The sequence below is a fragment of the Callorhinus ursinus genome, unplaced genomic scaffold (assembly GCF_003265705.2).
Source record: "Callorhinus ursinus isolate GAN/ISIS: 27379988/994484 unplaced genomic scaffold, GSC_fseal_2.0 scaffold8, whole genome shotgun sequence".
In the NCBI taxonomy this organism is placed as follows: domain Eukaryota; kingdom Metazoa; phylum Chordata; class Mammalia; order Carnivora; family Otariidae; genus Callorhinus; species Callorhinus ursinus.
Window position 1 is genome coordinate 44,626,827 of NW_027397070.1, and position 24,886 is coordinate 44,651,712.

The 24,886-nt window shown below is 42.5% G+C and overlaps 1 protein-coding gene and 1 non-coding gene across 20 annotated transcripts in view; both read left to right on the plus strand.

Moving 5' to 3' along the window:
* The window catches only part of RGS6 (regulator of G protein signaling 6), a 647,729-nt gene that overhangs the window by 413,977 nt on the left and 208,866 nt on the right, over positions 1-24,886 (plus strand). The gene's annotated exons all lie outside the window — the stretch shown is intronic.
* Positions 17,175-17,247, plus strand: TRNAE-CUC (transfer RNA glutamic acid (anticodon CUC)). The gene has a single exon. It is a non-coding gene; the product is annotated as a tRNA-Glu (tRNA).

The window sequence follows — 24,886 nt, forward strand, 5'->3', positions numbered from 1 at the left end:
TCAAAGATTTGGTGTCATATAGACCATATTCTCTTACAGCAATGCAATTAACCTGGTAATAATAATAGTAGTAGTAGTAGTAATAATAATAATATAGGTAACAACTAAGATTAGAAATTTAAAGCATACTTCTCGATGCCTCAGATCAAAGAAAAATTATGATAGAAATTAATAAAGACTTTAAACAAAAATGAAAACACTTCATTTGAAAACTTGTAGAATCTGGATAAAGTGGTACTTAGAGGGAAATTAATAGCTGAAAACAAAGGAACTATGATTCTAATTTGAGAAGTATAAAAACAAGAGAATAAACCATAGAAAATAGACACAGAAATTAAAGATGATAAATTGGTAGAACAGAAAAATCTATCTAAAAGGCCCAAATCATCTTTGAAAAGATTGACCAAGTTGACAAACCTTAGGCAAGATCAAATTGAGAAAGACAGAAAGATGAATATCAGAACAAATAAATAACAAATGAAATAAATAACAAATAAATAACACATATAACCACAGATGTAGGAGAGATCAAAAGATGTTCAGAGTATGTATTAAACAACTTTATGCCCCCACCTGAGAATTTCTGTGAAATGGGTAAATTTTTAGAAAAATATAAATTACCAAAAATGACTCAAATTTTTTATGATTATTCCTATAATTTTTAGTGAATGTTTTAAAATATCCCTACAGATATAATACTAGTTCCAGGTTCTTACATATAGGTTCTGCAGACATTCAAGAATCAAATAAGTTTAATCTTACACAACTGATAGAAACAATAGAAAAAAGATCATTCCTCACCTCATTATATAACATTATTCAACCTTGATATCCAAACTAGACAGGGCCAGTATGGCAAAGGTAAATTACAGTCCAATTTCTTTTGTGAACATAGAGGGGGGACAATCATAAATAAAATAACAGAAACTAAATCTGGAAAACTGAAAAAGGAAAAAGCGATCTTAGCTTTCATGGGATAAAGAAAATAGAACACAAAGAAAGGCAGTAGCTCTTATAGAAAGCGTGAAATACTGGGGATGGAGGCACGTGGGATCACAAAGGGACTAGTATTATTTGCTTGCTTTTACTGGGTTGTGGGTACCTAAGTGGTTATTTGATTATCATTATGTATTTAACACCAGCATTGTTCAGAATTGGTAAAATCTATAAATCTATTATATCTATGCTTTATACCTTTTGTGTGTGTGTGTGTGTGTGTGTATTTTTTGAGATGTAATTGACACATAACATTAGATTAGTTTCAGGTGGACAACATAATGATTCGATTTTTGCACATATTGTGAAATCATGATCACCACAATAAGTCTAGTTAACGTCTATCGCCACACATAATTACAAACACTTTTTTTCTTGTGATGAGAGATTTTAAGATCTACTTTCTGAACACCTTCTCAAATATATAATACAGTATTATTAACTATAGTCACCATGCTGTACATGACATCCCATGACTTATTTATTTGTAACTGGAAGTTTGTACCTTTTGACCCCCTTCATCCATTTTGCTAAGCCCCTACCCACCACCTCTGGCAACTACCGATCTGTTGTCTGTATCTATGAGTTCAGTTTTGTTTGTTTGCTTTCTTGCTTTTCAGAATCCACCTGTAAGAGAGATCATATGGTATTTGTCATTCTCTGTTTTACTTATTTGACTTAATATAATGCCCTCTAGGTCCACCCATGTAGTTGCAAATGACAAGATTTCCTTCTTTTTTGTGGCCAAATAATATTCCATTGTGTATATCCACCATGTCTTTATCCATTTATCCATCAATTGATATCCCTTTTATGTATATATTGGTGATGTATTTTTCAGGAGTTTACAACTGTGTATCTGTATACACTACAATTACAACCATGCAAAAATCATATAGACATATGCACTGGTGCGTGTGGGTGGGTGAGAAGGGGAGATGAGATTGAGATTTTAAAGAAACAAAATAAAAGCCTATCATAAGATGGAAATAAACAAATACATTTACTTCTAGAAGATGAACTTGACCCTGCTCTGCTTTTGGATTATACTCAGCCTCATAATCTAACTTCAGGCTTTTAGCAGGCAGGAGACCATTGAAAACCATTCAAGCTTGCGTATTTTCAAACAGGCTGTTTTACTTTGGGTGTTGTGTGTTTAACCCACACTGTCAAGTTTCTGTAAACAGATCTGCAACATGATCCATCTGACTGCTCCCTGGTTATTATCCAGTTACCATCTATTCTGCTCATTAACAGCCCTAAGCAGGCGATATTCCTACATGGAGCTGATACCCTCCCTTGATGGGTCATATGCCCAGCTCTATTCAAAATTGTGAAGGGAAAAAGCAGAGAATTTCATCTTCCATACCGAGTTCTCGCTCCTAATTCCTTCTGGTTTACTCTTTCCCGAGGATGGTCACCTGTCCTCCAGGGGAGAACCCAGAGCGGGACTGTGGGAGCCTCCACTCCAAATGCAGACATTAAGGACTAGGAGTAGGGGAGACATTATCTGTAGAGAATTTTAAAATAATAATAAAAGGGAATGAAAATCATTCTTTATGTTATCACCATACAAGTCTAAATCATGTTGGTATTAAAATATTCCTCTCCCTGGAGCACCTGGGTGGCTCAGTTGGTTGAGCATCTAACTCTTGGTTTCGGCTCAGGTGGGGATCTCAGGGTCGTGAGAGCAAGCCTCATGTTGCGCTCCCTGCTGAGTGTGGAGTCTGCTTCATATTCTCTCTCCCTCTCCCTCTGCTTCTCCCCCGACTTGCACTCTCTCTCTAAAATGAATGAATGAATGAATGAATGAAATCTTTTTAAAAAAAATACTCCTCCCCCTAAAATTATTTTGTTGGTCTAGGAGTTCTTAATTGCTACAGTTTCTATTGAGATATAATGTTACATATGTATGCTTCAAATTAGCACATTGTAATTACCTATCCCTAATAACCTCCTGTTCTACATGGAAGCTAACTCAGAGAACCAATAGTTATAGGGGACTCCCAACACAGTTAGCAGGGCATGCACTCATTTTGAGACCAAGTGCATAACAGTTTGGAATTAGGCACAGTTCATGTCTCAAACCTCTATGGCACTATTTAAATAGTCTTAATAGATTAAAATAAACACTGATAGCACAATGAAACAGACATAAGCTATTTTAATTCTGTCATTCTGTGTGACAACACTTTGAGTTTATACCTGAATCTAAATTTTGTATTTGAAATTGAAAACAGTGAAAAACGCAAAGGGTAATATTTTTGTTTGGTAAGCATAAGTTTCAGTCTGTGCGTGAAATATTTACTGAATTTTAGAAATAGCTTTAAAAGTGAAATTTATTCTTTTTGGTCATTTTGGGGAATTAAAAGTAAGAAAAAAAATCAAGAAAGTGATATATTCTGAGTGGTATGATTTAGTAGCTACCTAAATTGTGCTTTTTGCAGATATTTCTGTTTTATTAAAGTTCACTTGGTTGTTGTCAGTAAGGAGAGGGCGTTCCAGGTGTCAGATACATAGGTGCACCCTGGAATCCTCTCTTCCTTTTACTTCTCCAGGGTGTCAGTGGGAAATCTAGAGCTAAGGGCAAGTGGAAAATGACTCTTTTAACTGGATATTTTAAGGGAATCTTCAACTTCCGCATATTTCCCTAAACTTGGTCTGCCCAAGAATGAGCCTTGGTTGCCATTTTGGTTATATGGCAGTCCTTTTTCATAAGCTGAATGATTGAATTCTCTGAGGTTTTGTCAAAAATATATTTAAAGCTTGGTTGTCATGGACATTGCACCTGAAATTACATCCTTGCAACCATTTTAACATCCTTTTAAATGTTTAGATGTTATGTTGGAATATGTAGGAGGGTTCCTTGTTTTTCAGTATTCTTTGGGGGATAACACGAGGAAGAAAAGAGTCTGAGGACTGCTATTGTACAATAGTGTTAGGCAGGGTGCACATGGGGGCGCATTTCAACAGTCAGCAGCCAAGGGTCCTCAGTATTGCTTCCAGAGAATTCTTAAGACAGAAGGTTCAGGCAATTGGGATGTATTCCTTAAGTCACATAGTAAGGAGCTATGCTATTGGAAGTTTGTTTGCTTCTGGTTAACCAGTACTTAGTATGTGTTTTCTTATTTGATATTCCAAACAATGAAGTGAAACACCACTACATAGGGCTCTTTTGATAAAGATGAACCTAACTTGCCCTGCTGGGGGAACCCCGGGATTGGTTAGTAATGGGGCTGGGATTTTCACCCAGCTCACTCTGGGCATCCCCCCACCTCCCCTGTCTTGTGTTTCGGGCTGGCTTTGATCTTCAATGTAATGCTGAACTAAGAATTCCAAAGGGACAAGTGAGGAAGGTGGCATATTCCCTGAACTGTGCTTTAATTTGTAAACATGGCCAAAATCTATTTTCAGCCTGGAATACTTGTAATCATAAATGAGGGTAGAGAAAAACTCTCCCAAGTTGACCTTTCGTTTTGCCTCTGAGGGCTCCCCTTGAGTGTTGTGAGAGAGAATTCACTCTTGCCAGGGGGCTTGGCAAAGCTGAGGAATTTCATGCTGTTGGGTAAGTGTTTCTCCTTCTCAGAGAGTGGTCCCTGGGGCTTTCTTACTCAGGGTCACTGGCAAGTGCAGGAAGTGGACCAAAGGGAGAAGACTGGCATCTTGGGCAGCAGGCTTCCTGCCTTCTCTTCCTAGTCCTGGCACTTACGGCATCCCTCATCTTTTTGTCCCACTTCCTCCCATCTCCCTCCCAATATCAGATACCAAAATGCTTGCAGAATCATATCTGATGGTAGCCTGCCTTTATAGTAAATAATATTTGGGGGACTTTCTCAGAGTGTGGGGAAGCATTTGTACATGAGTGAAATCAGTGAGCAAAGAGCCAACGCCATATAAATCAGAGCAGGAGCTCAGATTCCAGCTGCACTGATGTGGCTCTGCCTCTCATTGACTATCTGACTGTGTGGCCCTGTTTCCTCTCCTGCAAAAGGGGGACAGGGGAACCTACTGCATAGTGTTGTTATGAAGAGTGAATGAGAAAACGTCCACAGGTGTTTACTGAGGGCTGCTTCCTCGGTCATTGACATCAAGATCACCATCATTAGGAAAGGAGCTGGAGCCACCTATTTCTCTTTACAGGAAATGGAATGACCCCCACCAGGGTCTACCTCTAGGACAGAGTCATGAGAAGCACCCTCACAGTCCAGAGACCCAACATCTGGGTCACTCCTGACCCAAACTAAGACATTTTTCCAACCCTGAGCTCTTCCCCTTCTGCCCCCCTCTCCCCCTAATGTGTATAATTATTTTTTAAAAAAAGCCTTCATTTTTGTCTCATAATTGGCCTCTACTTTAAAATCCTAAACTGTAGAGTGACTCTTCATTTGTGAGATCATTTTTGAATCCCAATATGTCCTGGCCTCTGGAGAGGCTATGTCTTTGTGAACAGTAAATACCAGGTGCCATTTGTGACATCCAACAAACTCAGAGGACAAGGACTGGTTTAAGTCCTTGGGACATCATGAATGTAAAGAGAATAGACCTACCGTTTACTGAGCCAACTGTGGATGTGCATCAAGTAGTACCTACTTCACAGGAGTGCTGGAAGAATTAAATGAGTTAATATATAAAAATATTTAAAATAGTGTCTGCCCTATAGCAAGAGCTATCTATATTCCATATCTGTTTCTCAATATCATAAAAGCCATCTATGAAAAGCCCACAGCAAATATCATTCTCAATGGGGAAAAACTGAGAGCTTTTCCCTTAAGGTCAGGAACATGACAGGGATGCCCACTCTCACCATTATTGTTCAACATAGTACTAGAAGTTCTAGCCTCAGCAATCAGACAACAAAAAGAAATAACAGGCATTCAAATTGGCAAAGGGGAAGTAAAACTCTCTCTCTTCGCAGATGACATGATACTTTATGTGGAAAATCCAAAAGACTCCACCCCCAAATTACTAGAACTCATACAGCAATTCAGCAACATGGCAGGATACAAAAATCAATGCACAGAAATCAGTTGCATTTTCTATACACTAACAATGTAACTGAAGAAAGAGAAATTAAGGAATAGATTCCTTTGCTGTTTACAATAGCACCAAAAATCATAAGATACTAGGAATAAACCTAACCAAATAGGTAAAGGATCTATACTCTAAAAACTACAGAACACTTATGAAAGAAATTTAGGAAGACACAAAGAAATGGAAAAACATTCCATGCTCATGGATTGGAAGAATAAATGTTAAAATGCCTATGCTGCCCAGAGCAATCTATACTTTGAATGCCATCCCTCTCAAAATATCATTGGCATGCATTTTTCACAGAGCTGGAACAAACAATCCTAAAATTTGTATGGAACCAGAAAGACCCCAAATCACCAGGGGAATGTTGAAAAAGAAAAACAAAGCTGGGGGCATCACGATGCCTGACTTCAAGCTATGTTACAAAGCTGTGATCATCAAGACAGCATGGTATTGGCACAAAAACAGACACACAGATCAGTGGAACAGAATAGAGAGCTCAGAAATGGACCCTCAACTCCATGGCCAACTAATCTTCGACAAAGCAGGAAAGAATGTCCAATGGAAAAAAGACAGTCTCTCCAATAAATAGTGCTGGGAAAATTGGACAGCTACATGCAGAAGAATGAAACTGGACCACTCTCTTACACCATACACAAAGATAAACTCAAAATAGATGAAAGACCTAAATGTGAGAGAGGAACCCATCAAAATCCTAGAGGAGAACATAATCAGTAACCTCTTCAACATCTGCCACAGCAACTTCTTTCAAGATACATCTCCAAAGGCAAGGGAAACAAAAGCAAAATTGAACTTTTGGGACTTCATCAAGATAAAAAAGTTCTGCACAGCAAAAGAAACAGTCCACAAAACTAAGAGGCAACCCACGGGATGGGAGGAGATATTTGCAAATGACATTACAAGTAAAGGGCTGGTGTGTTTCTTATTATTAGTATTAGTTGTAGTGTTCTTCTCTTTCATGTGCTTCATCAGTGCTTTTTTCGGAAACACATAAAATACTCAATTTACCCCTCTTGGCGGTGGGAAATTCTGCTGGGCATCTCAGACCCATCCGCCAGACACATTATTTCTGCTCCTACATCATGCCGGGAATATCAGATACCAATTGTGGGGCTGAGGTGCAGAAATGTAGGACCTTGCAGACTCCCTCTGTTTCCCTTGGGACATGGAGGGGTGCAGATCATCGCTCTCCCAGATGCCCAAATCTTTGTTCTATTAACTGTGCAACTGAGTACCCAGGCCCCTCAGGGGTGCCTGACTCCTCAGCTTCCTTTCCTTCTCTCTTTTACCACCATTCATCCCATAGACTGCTTTTCCTGGAAGGCTCTAAAAGCTTAAATGAGCTTTCTGGACTCACATGCAGAGGACTGACTCCTGGTCTGCCTGGTCACTCCCTCCCAAGGCAGGGAGATCTCCCTAGATACTGCCTGTGGCAAAAGGCAGGACACAAGTGGGTGATGGAAGTGTGGTGGAGGAAAATCACTGGAATTAACTTATTGAAGTATTCCCCAGCAATGCCAGAGAAACTTTACAAAGACCCCTCCAACATCCAAGAGTCAGACTGTGTCACCTGTCTCACTCATCACTGGTCCCCAGGGCCAGACGCATGGTCTAGGAAATATTTGGAAACTAATTGTCATGAGCAGGAACATCTTCAGTGGTATACTTGTTTACACCCCAAGATTCACCAATAATTATGGCTGGGTAGTTTGTTTTTTCATCATTTAGACACAAGCTATTTTTGAAGACTCAGAGGAAGAAAAAAATCCCGCAATAAAACTGTTCAGATAGCTTATATTCAAGTTTGAATACTTTGTGTAAATTCATAAAGTTGAAGTTTATCCCATGTGAATAAAACTCTTAGAATCACATTAATTACATGAGTCTATCGAATTAATTTTCATAGATTTTTCTGATTCCATTGCACATCCTCAAATTAACAATAAAAGTTAAACTAGAATTTAAAGTTAAAGTCCAGGGAGAGCACATGCTAAATAAACAGACTTGTGTAAAGACTCAACAACAGATGGTAGGAATAGCAAAGTGTAGGAAAACTGCAAAAAAAAATCTTCAAAAAAATAAATGGGTCCTTAAAATAGATGAATGCCAAATAAAACAGAAGAGTGTAAAAAGCCATAGCGTTAGTTGAAAGTGAAGCCTTTCACAACAGCTATTGTGGTGGCCCGGAAAATTCCTAAGTATGGGTGCTAGAGAAGGTCTAATGGGGAGGGAAAAAGGGAAAACATTGGGACACTGATGAAAAATTTTAATTATAAACCATAATTTTCTCATGAAATAAAATTATGGGATACTTTTCATGCAAAAAATGTTATACTTAGATTTAAAATGTTTATATGAGAAACGTTCAGAGGTAAAATGTTTTAAGGGAAAAACAGAGCAAAGCTCATGATCAAGTAATTCATAAATTTAGCTATTACACAATCTCCCCAAAAGTCTTGTATCTGTCTAGTAAGAGCCATTTAGCATGATTGCTGCCAGAAAGGGTAATCCTTAAGAATCATAATATACCAGAGTTTAAAGGTCCTTTGTGATCCTCTGGTCCAACTGACTCATTTTACAGGCCAGGAAATAGAGAGTCAGAGATGCCGGTTAAGTGAGCTCTTTCATGGCTAGTTAGTGGTGGAATCAAAAACAAAAACCAGGTTTCCTGGCTCTTATTCCAGGTCTGAGATCTAGAGACATGACCCTCCCAGGTTGCTGGCTACTTACTTTTGGGGCCACAGATAAGCACCAATCTTCTAGAACCTTCCACTAGACTTCATGCTCCAGTGTTGTGTCCACAGTTGTGCTAGGCTGGAAGCAGAAACTGTGAAATTCAAACATGTTGGCAAATGCAAGCACATGGATAAATCAACTGAAATCGGGGCAGAAAGCTTTTCTTATATAAAGTACTGTTAGAAAGAATGGTAAAAACTTACCCATAATCCATGAATGTGTTAATTGTTTTCTTTCTTCCGCAGACACTAATTTATTCTGAAGGGAATGATACATTTCCAAATTCTACCTTTACTTTAAAAAAATTCAAACTTCAAGAAAAAAAAGTTGAACACTGTATTATGATTGCTTCAATAGTTAAGAATATCAGCTGTCATGACTTTGAAAAATCATTAGCAAAAATTGGCCATGGAAAAGGGAAATCAGTCTAGTTCACAACAAGCATTCATCTTAGAGGAGTGAGTAATTCCTAATCTCTTGTTGGAGAGAAACACAGCACCTAACTGTGTGCTGTCAGGATTAGCTCCCCTCACCCCCCCCAGTGGCTGGCCCCAACGGACCCCCAAGCCTGGCTGGGCTCCAAGCTTTGGCTGCCTTCATACCTCATCCCCTTGATGTTTTCCTGCCCCTCCCCCTCCATCTCCTTCATCTGTCTAGCATCTTTTATTTATTCATTTATTCCACTGATATTTCTTGTGCCAAGAAAAAAAAGTTAATTGTGTGGCAAGCAAGGTACTGGGTATGCAGGGAAAATACAATGGAAAGCAAAAATAGACAGCCCTCTCTGCCCTCCCAGAGCTTAGAATCCAAGGGAGGACAGAAACGTTAGGCAAGACATCCCACAAATAAACGGACAGGCGTGAGTGAGGACACTCAAAGGAGAGGTACACAATGATGTAAGAGATGAGCACAGAATTTGAGTAGGCTGACATCAAGCTGAAGTATGACAGACAGGTTGGTGTGAGCCAGGTAGAGATGGCTAAAAAGAGAGAAGTGGGCAGAGGGAACAGCATGTGCAAAATCCCTATCATGGGTGAGAGCACATCAAGTACAAGAAAAAGATGATCATGGTGGCAGCAGCAGAGAGAAAGCAGAGGGGCATGGTGTGGTGTGAGGCTAGAAGGGCAGATGGGGACTCTGGTCTCCAGAGCGGTGGGAGCCACTAAAGCTTTCAAATAGAGGTAGCATTGGATATAAAGATTGAAAAGTTCGCTCAGTTCAATCGGAGAAGCAGAACCACTAAGAGGTAGCATTGAATGTCATTACAAGTAGAGATATGAATATATGTATTTGTTACAGGGATTGGACGTTAGGCAATTGTGGTTGTTGTGCAGTCTCTGTAAGGCTGCTGTCTTCACCTCGGGTCCTCTCATGTTGGAGCTCAGAGTCCAGAGGACAGGCAGTCAGCAAGGGAAGCTGGAGGTAAAGCAGGGAGCACACGGACAAGCAGGGACCCACACTGGAACCCACAAAGACTGACTGAAACCCATGTCGGTTCTCATTGCCTCCCTTGATGATGTCGTTGTCCTGCAGCCCATGCTGGCTCCCAGCGTTACAGAGATAAACAGGCACCTGGCCCAGGAGTCAGAGAAGCTAAAGGAAAATCCAGGGGAAGGTGGGGCAGTGGCAGGGCTGGCTGCTGCTCTGCCTCAAGGAGGTGAGCCCACTGCTAAGGGACAAGGTGTGAGTTGTGTTCACTTCCGCTCTCCACTCCCACAAGGAATGTCCCTTGTGGCCCACCCTAACTGGAAACACTGGAGAAAGGGAATCCGGGAAGGCGGTTCAGCCTAGCCAAGTTGATGCTTTACAAAGCTACTAGGCAGCCTGGACACAATGGGTGTGCAAAGCCTGCCACATTCCTCTGTGGCCATTTCCACACTAGTCTCCTGGGTCAATGTGCACTTTCAGGAACCTAGCCACTCCACTCTGCAAGAAGTTGTACTGGGGAAAGATTTGGAATTCCCAGATGAGCTACCAACAGACGACAGTAGGGAAGCAGCAGCTAATAACATTGTAAGTCCATTTGGCAGTGATGCAAACCTCCACCATCACAAGTAGGACGTGTGGAGGGAAAAGAGGCTCTCTTAATGCCCAAATCAAATAAAGAGTGGCAGGCTTCTGAAGATAATGCTGAACCCTGCATGACATGTCAGTGGAACAAAGAGTCTGATGTCATTACATCTTTGGTATATCTGCTTAGATAGATAGGGTGTTTTCTGTCTCCCCCTACCTGAGGGTCTCTAAGCCATACACAAGAGGGTCTGATACAATTTGGCCAGCACTTTTCTCAGTGTTGGGGAACCAGAACCATGCCTGTAATAAGACATTCTGTGATGTACGATAGGATTTGAGAAAAAGGGTAGCTGGGTGATCAAGTAGCTCAGTGGTCCTTCAGATTGGCTGTACCTTAGAATCACCTGCAGAGCTTTATAGTCTGTCCAAATCCAAGTCCCCCACAGCTTGGGGTGAGGATGAGGCATCACTAGTTCATAAAGGTCCCAAGGTGACTCTGATGTGGAGCCAAGGTTGAGAACCAGGGATCCAGTCTAACCCTCTTGTTTCTAGGTAATGAAGCTTAGCCATAGAGAAGTTAGGTGTGTTGCCCAGCAGTGCCTACAAGGAATGGGATCCCAGTGTCCTCACTCTTAAACTGGGGCACTTTCCACTGTGTATCCTACAATATCCCCTGTTGAAACGAAGAAACATAAATTAAAACTGCATTCTCTACTGTGGGGTTTTTTTTCATCTTTTCTGTTATTTTCGAAATACCATTTTTTAAAATGTATTTGTGTCATATACATTTCTCTTTTTCTTAAGATTTATTTATTTGAGGGGCACCTGGGTGGCTCAGTTATTAAGCGTCTGCCTTCGGCTCAGGTCATGATCCCAGGGTCCTGGGATCGAGCCCCGCATCGGGCTCCCTGCTCCGCGGGAAGCCTGCTTCTCCCTCTCCCACTCTCCCTGCTTGTGTTCCCTCTCTCGCTGTGTCTCTCTCTGTCAAATAAATAAATAAATCTTTAAAAAAAAGATTTATTTATTTGAGAGAGATCGGGAAGGAGGGGCAGAGGGAGAGTGAGAGAGATCTCAAGCAGACTCCCCACTGAATGCAGAGCCTAACTCAGGGCTCAATCTCACGACACTGATATCATGACCTGAGCAGAAACCAAGGGTTGGATGCTCAACCAACTATGCCATCCAGGCACCCTGAGATATGTTTCTTTTTTTTTTTTATGTTCAATTAGCCACTATACAGTACATAATTAGTTTTTGATGTAGTGTTCAGTGACTCATTAGTTAAGTATAACACCCAGTGCTCATCACAGCACATGCCCTCCTCAATACCCATCACCCTGTTCCCCCCCCCTACTCCTCCCCTCTGAAACGCCCAGATTGTTTCTCGGGGTCCATAGTCTCTCATGGTTCATCTCCCTCTCTGATTTCTCCTTCTTTGGATTTCTCTCCCTTCCCCTATGGTCCTCCGTGCTATTGCTTTTGTTCCACATACAAGTGAAACCATATGATAATTGTCTTTCTCTGCTTGACTTACTTCACTTAACATAATCCCCTCCAGTCCCATCCATGTCGATGTAAATGGTGGGTATGCATCATTTCTGATGGCTGAATAATATTCCATTGTGTATATGTACCACATCTTTTTTATCCATTCCTCTGTTGAAGGACATCTCAGCTGATAGCCAAGATCTATAAAGAACTTCTCAAACTCAACACTCCAAAAACTAATAACCCAGTCAAAAAAGGGGCAGAAAACATGACCAGACACTTCTCCAAAGACATACAAATGGCTAACAGACACATGAAAAAATGCTCAACATCACTAGCCATTAGGGAAATACAAATCAAAACCACAATGAGATACCACCTTATACCAGTTAGAATGGCAAAAATTAACAAAACAGGAAACAACAAATGTTGGTGAGGATGTAGAGAAAGGGGAACCCTCTTACACTGCTGGTGGGAATGCAAACTGGTGCAGCCACTCTGGAAAAGAGTATGGAGGTTTCTCAAGATGTTAAAAATAGAGCTACCCTACAACCCAGCAATTGCACTACTAGGTATTTACCTCAAAGATATAGATGTAGTAAAAAAAAGGGCACCTGCACCCCAATGTTCATAATAGCAATGTCTACTGTGTCCTGAGTAGAAAATATTATTATTTATAGAAGACAGCGAGGTTGACAATTCGGTCATTCACTCAAACTCCTGAAGCATGTAGACAAACACACGTGACCCTACAGTCTTCATGCTTCCCAGCAGTCTGCCTTAGGTTACCTTGTCCATAGCATGAGAAAGAGAAAGGAAAGTAGGCGAGTCTAGGAATGTATTGTTCCATGGAATGCATTTTAGAATGATTCTAGAAATGACAGGAGAGCTTAATAGCCAATAATTAGGTCTCCTAAAAATGGAACCACCTTAGCTAGCACATGGTCACATGCTCAGTTCTAGAATAGAGCCAGAAGCCTCTGTGATAGTCTGCTTTAAAAAGAAAAACAATACAGAGAGGGAAATGGTGAATTAGATTAAGAAAACTTTTGTAAATAAGCAAAGCAACATTCAACTTACAGTCTGGGTCCTCCTAATTATCATTAATTATTTTTAATAGAAACAAAATCAAATGATCAGACATTTTCAATCCGTGGCGATCACATAATATACCAATACCTACTTTTACTATCTTCTTACTTTATCTATTGTATTTTAATGTTATAGCAAAATATCTAGTGATAGGGAATATTTATGGTATTCACATTTATGATGTAAATACCTGCAGTTTTTTTTAATTCAAGTATAATTGACATGACATTGCTATATCAGTTTCAGGTGTACAACATAGTGATTTGACAAGTCTATACGTTTTTCAGTGCTCACCACGATATGTTGTATGGTGACAGATGGTGACTATTTTTATAAAATTTTAAAGAAAAAAATTGCAACATTGTTTCTATTAAAATCATACATTCTCATTTCAAAGAATTCAAGAATTGCAGACAAGTACAAAGAAAAAAAAATAAAATAATCTTCCAGATTGCACCATCCCAAAATAACAACGTTGAGTATCAGGTAGACATGAGTTCAGATTCTTTCAAATAATATGTGTCTGAGAGAGAAGCTGGCTGGCTGGCTAGACAAACTGTAAAATGGGGATCATACTCTAATGCCTTTCTTTGATAAAAAAAAACATACATTTAGGTCAATTTTACTTATATATAGAAGTGAAAGAAACTGAAGTAACACTGGAGGAATTCTGAACCTCCTGTAAATGTTGACTATGCAACTACATTGTTTCCTTGAAGATGCCTAAACAAAAGAGATTATAAGAGTGATTGGAGTCATAATACTTGTATTGACCACATGGTTCAGTTTTATAGCATATCAATCCATTCCCCGCTATGAAAAATATGTATTAAAACTTCTTCCCATTTCTCTTTCCTCCACCTCCCCATTTTAGCAGTTCATTCTGATTCTTTCACTCAACAAATGTTAACTGAAGGTCAGCTTTCTGCAAGGTACTTTCAAGACGCTGTGCCCACAGCTTACAGGCTGTAGGCAGAGCATACAGAATTCTCACCTGTCATGATTCTTGCATTTTAACAGAGAGGAAAAATAAATGACAATTTTGCCATTGTGCTGATTCTGTTCACTAAGCCTCACAACTGGTCAGGGTTGTTTCTGTAATTGAATTCGTTCTGTGCATATATCGAAGTAGAGGTCTGGCAGACTAGAGAGAGAGCCAGACACACTTTATGAAAATGGGAGGATGCCTGAAATGCCCCTCCATCCTTGAAAGTCAGCCCATCATTGACTTACCTTCTTACCTTCATTTGTCCCCACGTCCCTCGCATTCTGCCTCTTTAAAAGAAGGAAAAGCTCTCTCCTTGCCAGATTCACAGGCGGTTCCCCCATTCTGCTTCCTCCCGGGTTTGCTTTTGAGGAGCAACGACCTTGGTCAGGGTGGCAGTTACAGGCTGAGCCTTCCTCCCCTGCTTCTCTGTAGAATTTTCTTGACTGCAGTTGTGCACGTGAGTGGTGTTAGGCTATTAGGTCTCTTTCCCTTTTTGGTTGCTGCTGCTAACATTTTTATTTGGTTTTTCACTATTTTGATGTTGTCATTGTTCATTTTATTATGAATCGCTAAGTTAGAAAAATGTTATGATCAGAATTTGCTATCTTATCTTCTTTACTTGAAAATACCATTATGAACACGAATCCCTGATATAAAATCAAGCCATCATGAGCTTCCTGGAGTAGGGGTAGAGAGGGATGTTAACTAGATTTTCCTTGTCTGCCTCCTCATGTTGGATCCGTTCCTAAAGAATAATTTCTACTCTGTCTCTTTTAAGCCTTCCCAGCCCTGGCTTGTTCTCCTGAAGGGCTTCAAAGCAGATGGGAGAATCTTTGATAATTGGCTGGGTTCACGAGACTAATTGTTGCAACACATTCCATCACTTGTGAGGGTATCACAACTACTTTGTTGCTAGAAATAAAGAGCAGAATCCACAAATGATTTTGTATCTGTGAGATGTTGCTCAAATGAGGGGATGCTCAATGGGGAGGCTTAGACGACGTGACCTTCCAGGTCCCTTCCAACCTTGCAATTCTGTGGCAGTTTGGGATTTCCAAGTGATTCTGATGAGAAAGAAAAAGAAAGTATCTAAATAAATTTTAAAAAGCTACATAAGAAGCTTTCTGTAGGGCTTAGATTATACAAGGATGGGCCCTGGGTGGCTCAGTCGTTGAGCGTCTGCCTTCGGCTCGGGTCATGATCCCAGGGTCCTGGGATCGAGTCCCGCGTTGGGCTCCCTGCTCTGCGGGGAGCCTGCTTCTCCCTCTCCCACTCCCCCTGCTTGTGTTTCTGCTCTCGCTCTCTCTCTCTCTCTGTCAAATGAGTGAATAAAATCTTAAAAAAAAAAAGAAAAGATGCATGCAACAAAGCAAGGAAGCTAAGGAGAAAAACATAAAGTATCCAAAGCTGAACGAGTAATACTCAGATAGGCTAACAGTGAGAAAGTTTGGAGTCTTATGAAACATCCAGAGGTAAACAACAACAACAAAAAGATTTGGAGTCACAAGAAGGATGAGTAAAGGTCTCAAAGGAAACAGATGGCTCACTGATGATATTGAGGATATTTTAATAAAAAGACTTTGAAAGGTATGGGAAGAGTACAGAAGGTAGCAAGAGATGAAGCAAGTCTGAACCTGAGGAGAGTAATTATTTGGGAAGGCTCATAAGACAGAAGCATTGGCTTTCAGTGATGGACCCCAGCCAACCCAAGGAATCACACAGGGGTGAGCTGACCCCACTATCTTTCTCTTCTCCCTCACCCCTCAGGGAAACCCGTCACCTACCCCTCTGCTGCCAACCAGCATGCTATGTGAGCTGTCCCCAGAAATGCAGAGACACCGCATGCCTCAAGACGCTCTGTGTGGCCCCAGAGAGCAAGCATGACAAATAGGCTAAAGGACAGTGTTTCAAAAGATCTCAACTGATGGACCAAATGAAATGCAATGTTATGGAATGAAATTTTATGGTTTATAGAGCTCGTTTGTCTGTCCTGTGCTGAAGTGGGACAAAACGAAGGCTGAGTGAAAGGACCACCACTGCAGTCACTGCCACAGGTAGAATTGTAGTGTCTAAATTAGAAGTGACATAGCAAGAGCACATCGGAAGTGCTATCTACATAGTAAGGCACTCATTTTAAGAGAACAGTGACAAATCTCAAGTTTCTCACTAGGAGAGTAACCTGCAGGGTGATGAGGCTGGAAAATCCATCAGCAGGAAGGACCGTGCAAGCAAGTGGGGACCCCAGAGAAGAGAAGAACTCAGAGAGATTCATAAGAAGTTGAAGAAGGCAGAACTGAGTGAGATGAGGTTGCAGGGAAACTGATTTAAAAATCAGTGTAAGGGGGGGGGAATTCCTTGACAATCAGAGAGGTTTCAAACAGAATCCGCCACATTTTGAGACGAGGTCACTGGAGCAAGAACGCAAGGAGAGGGCTGGGTGACACCTGTCAGAGAGGCCGGACTTTATCCCTGCAAGTCCCTTCCTGCCTTCCCGATCTCTCATTCATGAGCCTGAACCTCACGCAGGACAGTGGAAGGAAGCGTGGGGAAGAAGACCTTTTCACGATATCGTTTACCCTTCCTTTTACCCCAAAAAAGTGACGAGTTGGTCTACCCTGAGCAGCATAGCAGACTGACCCCAAATGACCATGATGCAAGGGGAATAACCCCTTACATTTGTTGAGCCTTGTTACATACTGTTCATAATTAATTATATTGATTTGTATTGTATCATGTCATATTGTATTGTACATTCTAATACCAAGTCCCAAGGTCCTCCTCTCTTAAAAACTGGTAACCATCATGGGGGGCCTGGCTGGCTCAGTTGGTAGAGCGTGTGACTCTCGATCTCTGGATTGTGAGTTCAAGCCCCACGTTGGGTGTAGAGAGTACTTAAAAATAAAATCTTAAAAAACAAAACAAAACCGGTAGCCATCTATAACACCTGTGGCAGAGCATAGATCCTTCTGGAAGGCTCTGGGTTATCTCCTTTATATCCCATGGAGTGTCACCCCAAGATGCCTTTGTTAGGGTGCCTACGTTTTTTTTTTCCTCCAAAACCCTTAGTCTTCACTTGTGTGCTTGCTCAGAGAACCGTCTTGCAGTAATGAGTCTGTACTGGCTAATTCTATGGAAAGCTTTGCTTCCCTCCATGACTCTCTGGTACTGCTGTTGCCTGTCCCTCAGATACATGCTGTCTTCTTTTGCTGCCACTTTCACCCCAGCAAGGTCAGTGTTAGTCCAGGCAGTGAGCTGGAATAAGCCCCCTGTTAAAGCCCCCTTGGTCAGGAAACGTTTCTTCCTTCTAGAATCTGACTTTGGGTGAAACCCAGATGCCATGACCCTTCCGATGCAATGACATTAAAATCCCGCCCTCCTCCTGTCATTGAAGCTTTGGGGAAATGGCTCATCGCTGTGATGGAGGGACCATCCCTGGGCATCCCAACAGATCAAGAACCACCATCACCATCTTGTTTTCTTAACTCATGCTTTATTCTTTTTTTTTTAAGATTTCATTTATTTATTTATTTATTTGTTTATTTATTTATTTATTTAGAGAGTCAGTGTGCGAGCAAGCAGGGGGAGGGGCAGAGGGAGAGGGAGAATCTTAGGCAGACTCCCTGGTGAGTGCAGAGCAACACAGGGGGCTCAGTCCCAAGACCCTGAGATCATGACCTGAGCCGAAACCAAGAGTCGGGGTGCTTACCGCCTGAGCCACCCAGGCGCTCCTTGTGCTCTACTTTTATCACATTTGCTGTGATCTACGTATCATGAAGAAGGTGACCAGTGTAGTAGGAGAAGGAGCCCTACACCTCAAAACAGCACAGCCAGAGATTAAACCTCAGGGTTTGCTTTGCTTTCTGCTCTCGCTGGAGTGGAGTCATTTGTATGCTTGGCTCCTGCTTTCTGCCTAAAACATGCTCCCCAAAAACTTGTATTTCAATCAAGTTGTAATAAAGCCGACTCGTGTTCATTCCTGCACAGATAACTCTTACTCTTTAAAGGAGATGTTGCGGGTCCTTTTCGTTGTCCCAGCACAAGACTGACTTTACACCAAGATCTGTAGACTCCTAATGGTTCTCAGATGACTTGAAGATTCGCAGATTCTGCCACTGTTTATGATTTTGTCATTTGATTTTTTTTAAATGATCACTGCTTTCAATGTTTATGGTAATCTTTTCAATGCTGATAATAGTTATACGTATATATCATGTGAACACTCACCTTATGACGAAGCACTGCCATGAGATATCGGTGCCTATAACCTAGACATCATCGAAAATAACATCATTTAACTTTAAACGTTTGCAAGGCCTAGCTGGCTGTCATTTGGTTGACAATGTCTGACTTGTACTCATTTTGTACTGGGTTGAAATCTATCACCAGGTGCAAAAGCAAAACTTCTCTTTTGCCACGAGAGTTCTCCGTGGAATGACCTTTTTCTGGACCAGGAATTTAGTTTCTTGGAGTAGTTAATAAATCGATTTGGCATCATAGAAATGGCATAGTACATCAGAGTCACCCACTTACTTGAAGTGTCACAGTCTAATGATAAAGGACAGAAAAGGGCGTATTAGGTAATTGATACATTTCAGCTAAATGAAGTTGTGGCAGTCTGTACAAACAGAAGTTTCACAGTAATTTGGAAAGATAAAAAATGATGGGGGAATAAAGTCATCACAGGGGGTCTGCCCTATCGCATCGTACCTGGTTTACTGTGGTAGCAGATTCTTCTTTGGGTTCCATCTTCGTACAAGCAACTCAGCGGAAAACACAAAATGACTCTTATTTTGATGAAACAAAGTGTTTTTATATATTTTTTTAAGTTTTTAAGTCATGTGTCTCAGGGTACACTTGGATTGACTCTGTAAAAGCAAGTACATTATTTTAAAAATAGTAATGATAATAAGAATAACAATAGAGACTCCAGTGAGGGGGTCCACCTTGTTCATCGTCCAAAGACTGAAGTTAACAAAAAGCTCAACATGTAAATTACTCTTTTTGCCACTGGTATTCCAGACCTACAAAAATGGCAAGTGCATATGGTTTGACCTAAGAAGCCACAAGAGTGGCAATTTAGGGTCAGCAAAGCGACATCCATCACAAGGATTAATGCTTCTGAATTTGAATCTTCTCTATATTTGTTTGTGCATTCATTGGCTCTATAACTTATGGAAGAAGTGAAAGCATAAAATGTTTATTCCTCGTTTTATGTTTATAACATTGAAATAAAAAGAATGTAAATATTGGAGCACCACCGAAAACGAGTTCTTTAACAGAGCTCTGTATGATTACTCATGTTTGAGAAACGTTGACCTGAATATTCCTACCCCTGGCAGACCCCAAACCCTGGCCACAAACATTCAGTCTGGTTTTCTTTTCTTTTTATTACCTGCCCTCAGCTCTGAATGGGAATATTTTGTAAATATTCCAGAACTGCATATTAAGCCTAAAACTCATAAAGTATCGGATTTGTAACTGAGGTGGATTCTTTTAACTTAAATTCTCCAACGTGTTTCTAGTTTCAAGTTAGCCCCAATATATAAAGGGACACCCCCCGCCCAAAAATAAAGTCAAGTGAAGTCATTCATTCTGTTTAGGCCTTTTGGTGGAATTTCTTGAGTGCTGTAAGGAAATAGCATTTGACACTTGATCTTAGGCTCTGCACCAACATAACCTGCATCGGTAGCTGCCCACCGCTAACAGGGAGTTGATCCTCCAGATTCAGGCTCTGGAGGAAGCAAGCATTTCTCTCTTTGAGCTTTCTGAGCCAGCTAGGGAGTCTGGTTTTAAGTAAGGGCTTTGACAACAGACTGCTTGGGTTCAAATCCCACCTCTGACTCCAGATATGTGGACATTTAATTTCTCAGTGCTTCCACCACCAAATGGGTCTGATACTAGTGTAAGGACCCCCATGGTGGTAGTGTGAGGGTCAGACAGCTTAAAGGGGACATAGGGAATGCCTAGAACAGTGCCTGGCCCATGGTAAGCATGCAGGAAATGTTAGCCGCCTGCATTATTTCTTCTACAGTTACTGTTGTTCCTACTGCTGCCGCCTGGGAGGGCCCAGGGACCTGACCCTTAAGGGATGACAGTGTGGCACCCTGATCATGACATCTGTATAAAGACAAGACATGGATTGTGGGTCTCAGGAATGCTCCCCATCAGCTGAACTGCGTGATCCGCACCAGGCCCGGAAAGAACTGGAAAGATCTACCGAGATACTGATGATATCATTGTCAAACATTTGCCATCTCCTGAAACCTGCCGGCTCTCAGCCTGGGAGGCTTTGGTGCTTCAGTTATTCTCTCACATCTGTGCCTTCCCTTGGCCCGCAGTTGACAGGAGCTAGTGCACTGGGGGAAAGGTGGCAGCTAAGTGGAAAAGGTGCTTTGTGAGTAAGCCGGCAAGGGGCAGAAAGCCAGGCTGAAGATCTTGGGTGTGTTGTTTTTTTTCCCCAGGCAACAGGGAACCTGGATTTGGAGACAAGAATCGCTTCTAGACCCTGTGACACTCTAGATTAACGGTGCAGCTATAAATAACAGTGATCCTGCCGGGGAGGCGCGATCATTGGATACGCGGAGAACGTGGATGCTGGGGCTGGTTCTGGGTGCAGTCGTGGTGCTGCCATTCCCTGGCTGGATGATCTTGGATAAATTCCTTAGCCAATCTGTGCCTCAGTTGGCTCACCCACAAAATAGACATGGAAGACACATAAAACAATACCGCACAGAGGTAAAGCCCTTGGAACAACACGCAGCGCTTCCTCAGATCTTTGTGGGTGTTCATCATTGCTTCCTGCCTCTTTGGACCGTAGTTTCTGCATCTGAGACAAGAAGCAATTGGACCGCATAACATCACATCCTACTGTGCTCAGGGTTTTGATGGGCAGGTTGAAGGCTGTGCTTTTGGCTTCACGTGGCAGTGGTTTATAGTGTAGCTCGGGGGACGTCCGGGATCTTGGAGGCAGGAAGACGGGTTAGGCTATGCCTGTTTCCACTCATTTCACTCCCTCCCTCCCTCCATGCCCTGCCCCAGCCTGCGCATCCACGCGGGAACCACGGCCCCAGTTCACTGAATCTGGGCAGTGTGCGAGAAGTCAAGGGGGCAGCTATAACCTCCTTTTTGCTGCCAGGGTTTACATTCAAAATAAGCTTCTTTGCCAGGACATGGAATTGGAAGTAGGTAGAAAAAAAATTACAACAGGATCATGAAGATAGGAAAATATGTGTGGGGTTTGTTTGTTTTGGGTTTTTTGTTTTGGTTTGGTTTTTGCTTTTTGCTTTTGTCTTTTTCTGAAATCATGGTGCAGCCAGGATACAGACCGGAGCAGGCCCACGGATAGGGAGGCACACCCATGGCTGAGCTCTAAGCCCGAGAGAATGTTCCAGAACTTCCTTCAGGGAAGATGACTCAAAGCACACTTACTCTGCTGGGTTGTCCTTTCTCACCTCCCTTCATCCCCTTTCCTGTCTTCCTCTTCCCTCGAATCCCAGCAGATAAAAGCTCAAATCTGCTGCGAGGATGTAAGTCACAAGCGGTCAGGTGAATTACAGCCGTAACACCGCAGAGATAAGAAGCAAGACTGGCGCCTGGGCAGGCCTGGGAGGGGGACGCGGGACACTCACCATTATCAAATTGTGCAATTTAGCAAGTGGCCGGTGGCAGGCTGGGATGATAGCCAGTTAATCTGTTTTGCATGCACTCTGAAGATGCAAAGCTGGAGCCCACCCAGGGAGCAGGCTGTCTTAGATGGCTTCTCCCGGTTCACTGCAGAGGAAGCCAGTAAAATTAACCAGACATAGGGATAAACACAAGAAGTTGTGGGGGGGGGTGTTAACCATGAAAGAAAGGTACTGGTAACTGGCAAGAAGTCCTAGGTGTTAGTATTGTAATTAGTAATAATAAAAAAAATACTATTCAAAGCTAGCATTTATGGAGAGCTTGCTTTGATTGGATGCTTTTTTAAGTGCAGGACTTTTCTTTCCCCTTGCTACCCAGGCAGGTAACCCAGGTGGGGGCAAGGGGATCAGCCAGTTTTGGTTACTGGGTGAGGGATAGGGCAGGAGGCCAGGGCTGGGGGTCACTAAAGTGTTATCTTACAAAGGGCAGCCCATGAGAGGTTACTAGGGGCTCCATTATCTGGTGGGTTTGGGAAGCTGGAAATGAGGCTCCCACAGGTAAATACCTGCTCACATTAGAACACAGAAGTGGTGCCATGGATTTTCTCTGACCTGAGTTTAAGTCACAAGGCATTTTTCTCCTCCCAGCACCCATGGGAAGTGGCTGCTCTCATGACCTTCACCGTATAGGTGAGGCAATGTATGCACAGAGAAATTCCACAGCTTGGCCACGTTCACCCAGCTTGCAAGTGGCAGAGCCAGGCTAGGAGCTTAGGCAGTCTGGCTCCAGAGTGCTAGCACTGACCACCCACAAGCCTGCCTACCCCACAGGAGAGAGTGTGAGGGCACCAGGGACCACGTCCCGTCAGCTGAACATCAGAGTGTTTAACTCAAACTCAGATCCATCACACAAAATACAGTGTGTGTGGGCACGTGATTGTTAATTCCTTCAGCCATCTCCTGGGTCCCTGTGTGTGCCGGCCCCTAGGCTGGATCCTGTGGGGTAGACGAATCCGATGCAAACTACAGCCCTCAAGACCCAGTGGGTACAAAAAGGTTCCGGAAATCATTATAACACAGGAGGAAAATGGTAGATGCTCAAAGGGAAGTATAGACAAAGTACAGCAAATTCATAAAGGACAGGGATACTCTGCACCTGTGGAGTCAGGGAAGGCTTCTCAGAGGAGGCTGCCTTTGTGCTAGGACTTGAAATAGGAGTAAAACTTCAGAATGGAGCGGAGGGTAGGAAGGACAAATAGGAAAGGGGGTTCAAGGTTCAGGGTGTGGCAAATGGTCCAGTTTGGCCACCTGAGGGTATGAAAGAGAGAGAGGTGGCCTGAAGGACCAGGAAGGCTGTCACTGGTAAGCAGGGTGGGGGGAGGAGGAGTATGTGTCACACTCAGAACAGACTCAGAAGGCAACTTGGCCAAGCCCCTCACTTTACAGATGACAGACCCAAGATTTAGGATTAAGTGGCGGGCACAATGCAATCATTAGTTCATGGCAGAACCATGTCTCAGACCCCCGGGCTTGCCCCAATTTCCTTCATACTCCTCCCCAGATGCAAACAGGTGAGTGTCAAGGGCTCACAATGCCAGAAAAGCTTCACATTTTAATAACCTGTTCTCTGTGATGTTCTCCAAATACATAGTCTGCATTTGGCGTTAATATCAGCTCAAGACTGCCCCTGTCTGCAGGCAAGGCTAAGCACCCCCTATATGCCAGGAGAAACAGGTGCCCGCCTACTCTTGTTGCCCGCCTACTCATTTGTTCCCCTTGTATCCCTCGGACCGCGGAAATTCACATGTTTATCTAATCCGTATAACCTGGGGGTCTGGAACCCTTTCAAACTCCTGAACAACCTTCGCAAGTTAACTTTCGGCTGGAAGCTCATTTCCCTTGGCCTTCATTATTTGCCTCCGGAAGATGCTGTGGCATCAGACAGACTTCAGATACCACCTCTAGAACTATGAAATTGAGCAATCATTCAGAGTACCCATGATTATACATTTAGAAGAAATAAGAAATCAAGATCGCGATCCTGGATCCTGGCATTTTTTTCCTAACTGAAGACGCTGCCTGTGAAGTGTTGCGGCTTTCAAGAACAACAGCGCTCCCGTGTGGTGATCAGGTGCATTGCACCCCCAGGAGTGCTTGAAAACTCCCGGCTGGAAGGAATCCCGGCCTTGCACAAGGACATCTATTCACCCCAAGTAATTTCCGCCTTAAACCAAAAGGCTGTTTCGGCCAAAAAGATGAGCACAGTTAAGTTTTATTGTACTGATTTCTGTCTTAAAACTGAGCGAGGATCTCTTTTTCCCTGTAAAATGAGGAAAAGGACAGCAAGCCGCCGCGTGGGTTGGTTCAATCCTTTCCAGGGTTTGAAAGTGTGGGGTGAGTGGAAGGCATGGGATTGGAGAGATGGAGTGAAGATGAGGAGAGAGGAAGAGTGGCCGGAACGGCTGGGAGCCAAGGAGTAGAGGGAGGTAGGCTAAGATTTGTCTGGTAATAAAAATGAAGGGAGGTCGCCTGGGTGGCTCAGTCGGTTAAGCGTCTGCCTTCAGCTCATGATCCCAGGATCCTGGGATCGAGTCCCGCATCGGGCTCCCTGCTCAGCAGGAGCCTGCTTTTCCCTCTTTCTCTGCCTTCTGCTCCGTCTGCTTGGGCTCTCTCTCTCTGTCAAATAAATAAATAAAAATCTTTTTAAAAAATAGATGGGAAATGTAATAGCTTGTACTTTCAACGAAACCAAAGGCTGCATAGAAGTGTCTTGCACGCAGAACAGAGAAGTAAATTGGTGTCGCCAAAACTCAGAATTCCTAGCTATGACACCATGCCTTCAGTGGCTGCCTCCCTGCCTCAAGCTGACCCTCCATGCTCTCTTGAGAAAGAAGGATCT